General features: G+C 54.1%; 1 long non-coding RNA gene across 1 annotated transcript; it reads right to left on the bottom strand.

Annotated features, from left to right (window-relative positions):
* Positions 1 to 304: 304 nt before the first annotated feature.
* LOC136355606 (uncharacterized) lies at positions 305 to 3,058 on the bottom strand. Its single transcript, XR_010739926.1, has 4 exons — positions 2,606 to 3,058; positions 2,413 to 2,478; positions 1,747 to 1,815; positions 305 to 690 (listed from the first exon to the last, which is right to left on the bottom strand). It is a non-coding gene; the product is annotated as an uncharacterized lncRNA (long non-coding RNA).
* Positions 3,059 to 3,313: the final 255 nt, after the last annotated feature.

The following is a 3,313-nucleotide window of genomic DNA, read 5'->3' as shown; positions in this document are numbered from 1 at the left end:
AGGCACTTGGCATTCTTCCTAAAGCCCTTCGCTGTGATCGTCAGTTGTATGAGAAAGTCATACAACTTCTAGGCAACTAATTGTGCACTTGTGTCATAATATGTACTTTTGTCATCTATGTACATGTGTCGTCTATGTAATTGTGGAAACTAAATATATAATATGTTTGCTTGTTTGAATGTTTTATCCTAGGTTCTATTAACAAGTTGATTGTCCATATGCACAATAAAAAAACAAGCACTAGTATTTCATAGAGATGCATGACATTTCAATAAGATGTTGAATAACCATATATTCCAAAAGATGTCACCAAACAGAACCACATAATATATAACATGATAGGATGCCACTATGCAGCTGACTAATTATGAGTTCGTATTTTGGACTAACAACAAGAAGTACGTAGACGGCACATGTCACGCCCAGAAATTCTCGAACCAGAATTTCTAAGCTGAATGTGCATTGAATCCCTGTCCAGGACCAGCCAGGGTACACAAACGACAATTGTTGACATACGGATCCACGTCTTACAAAAATAGAAAAGATTACAAATGCAGCGGAAAAGATAAAAGCGAGCTAAACCGGGAAGCTTGACTTCAGCAGCGGGCGACTCCACTCCACAGGCAATCCTTGACGGCAGCGACGAAACCAAATTTGACAAAACAGCTCCAACTAGGAAGATCTTCAGCTCTGGTGTGGGGGAAAAGAGAGCAAGACTGAGTACTACCCACTGTACTCAGCAAGTCATACCGGAAGAGGAGGTATGATGCAGGATATAACCAAAGGAGGCTAGAGGTTCTTTTGCATAAAGCTAGCATTTAAAAGCAGTAGTTGAAAGCAGTAAAACAGTTGTAGTAATTAATCAATATTAACCAAACACTGTCCAACGCTACACCACGTTGCAACAGGCCCAACCAACCACCTGAACTACACCAGTTCATTAAGCTAAACTAGGGGTGAGACTAATCACGGTGAATCTGGTTGATCGCCCATAACCGCGGGCACGGCTATTCGAATAGTTTTACTCTGGCCAGAGGTGTACAACTGTACCCACAAGACACGATTCCACACATGTCGCCATGCCCCGAAGTATCACCATGATACTGCAAAGGGGGAAATCGTGACAAGACCCTCCACATAACCCTCCCCTAACCATCCACACCACGCTAAGGTTTCACCCCCACCCCTCAAAAGGCAGTGGGCGGTCCCCTCTTGCGCCGCGGTGAATCCGGCAGCTGGACAACCGGACACCCCGGCCGACCCAACTCCATCACGCCCACCCTCGCCACCGGTGCCTAGGAAAGGGTCGAGCTATACTTCAGATCAAGCAGTTACCCACTCCCGCTTGTGGTAAGCACGGTAAGTCTCCCAGGGTTTCCCGTGAACCGGTCCTTAACTGCCATGGGTGCGACCAGCAAAACCATGCACCCACAACCCACCATTCAATGTATTTTAATTAACTAACACCATTGCGGTGGCACCAATCCAAAGCTATGCTCATAGTCAAAGTCTATGTAATAAGGTGATCCCCATTTGTGTGCTAGTTGAACTAAGCATGGCTAAGCATTTCCTAAACCAACATCTAGTCATTTTGATACCCAGGTTATCAATGTCATATGGTAAACAATAAATGGCTGAGTAATAGGACCCATTCCACATGATATTGTAAAAGAATGCAACATTTAATAGAAATGCGGGATATTTGTAAATTGGGTACAATATGATCAAACGTATTGCATGACTTGCCTTGCTCTCGCACTGACGAGACCTCAGCAACGTCTTCGAGAAACCGTGGATCGACGAAACGGCCGAAACCTACGCGACAAACAAAGCACACAAGCAAAACAGGCTATAAGACTACTGAAACAGAGAACAAAACCATTTTTAATGGATTCTACACATTTTTCTTGATTTACTGAGACTTGAATGGGATTAAACGGAGCTCGGATGAATTAGATATGAATTTTAGAAGATTCACTGTGTTTATTACTATAAAAGAAATCCTTAAATAATTTATTGCGCAATATTAACCAGGGCTGACGTCAGCACGGAGGGGTGCGGCGCCGACAGGCGGGGCCCACTGGTCAGCGGCACGGGGGAAAGGAGGGGCGGCGGCGCCACGTGGCGGCCGAACCGACGGCCCCGATCTACCCAAGGGTAGATCGGACGGCGGCGGGACCTCGCGGCCGGGGCGCGCGGGCGCGGCGCGAGACGGCGGCGACCATGGCGCCGGCGGCGCGGCGCCCACACGGCGGCGGCGCGCATGCGGCAGCGGCGCAAGGCGGCGACCGAAGGCGACCGACCGGCGGCGGGGAGCGGCGGCTAGAGGAGGAGCGGCGGCTACGCGGCTAAGCGGCGCGCACGCGGCTACACGGTACGGGGAAAAGGAGAAAGGGGAGGGGGAAGCCTCACCGACAACGGTCGACGACGGCGGCCGACGGAGGACGACGACGACGGCGGGACGAGCTCCGGAACCTCCTAACGAACAAAAGGAGAGGGATTAGAGAGAGAGGAAAGAGCGTGGGAGGGCGAGAGCGCCGGCCGAAGGCGGCGGCCATGGCGCCACTTGCCGGCACACGACGGGGATGGGTCTCCGGCGGCGAACCTCGACGGGGAAGGGGCGGCCGAGGTAGATCTCGACCCCGCGAAGCTAACGGCGGCGACGGCGCGAGACGGCGACGAGCCTAGCGGCGGCTAGCGGCGGTCGGAGTAGCAAAAGCGGCGGCGGCGGGTGGTTGCACGGCGCGGAGGCGATGGGGAGCTCGGGAGAGATCGGCGAAATGGGAAAAAAGCGAGAGAGGAGGACGGCGATGCTTAAAAAGGGGGAGAGGGAGCCGGACGTGGCCGGGAGCGGCGGGATTCGACGGCCGACGTGGGGGAGTGGGGAGGAGAGAGAGGCGGGATTCGGTTTTCGAATCCCGGCCATCTCGGGCGCGGGCGCGAACGGGAGGGAGAGGGGAAAGGGCGCGGGAGACGCGGCGCACGCGCGGGCGTGGCCGACGTGGCCCGGGAGAGACGGAGGCGTGGGCGCGGCGGCGGTTTCGGCGCGGCGGCGCGCCGGGATCGGCGGGAGGTGGGGGAAGGACCCGACAGGTGGGCCCCACCTGTCGGCGACCCCGAGAGAGGAGGCGGGCGGCGGCTGCCAGGCTGGGCCCTCGGCCTGCGGCCGGCCCAGCAAGGAGGAGGGGGAGGAAGGAGGGGAATGGGCCGGCGGCCCATCCGAAAAGAAAAAAGGAGGGAAAAAGGGAGGGAAAAGAAAAAGAAAAAGGAAAAGGATTTTCCCTGGAATTAAAAATTGCACTTTGGTGATTTT

Source organism: Oryza sativa, chromosome 3, assembly GCF_034140825.1.
Source record: "Oryza sativa Japonica Group chromosome 3, ASM3414082v1".
Classification (NCBI taxonomy): Eukaryota; Viridiplantae; Streptophyta; class Magnoliopsida; order Poales; family Poaceae; genus Oryza; species Oryza sativa.
The sequence above is the reverse complement of the archived record's forward strand: the minus strand, read 5'-3'. Positions and strand labels throughout refer to the sequence as shown.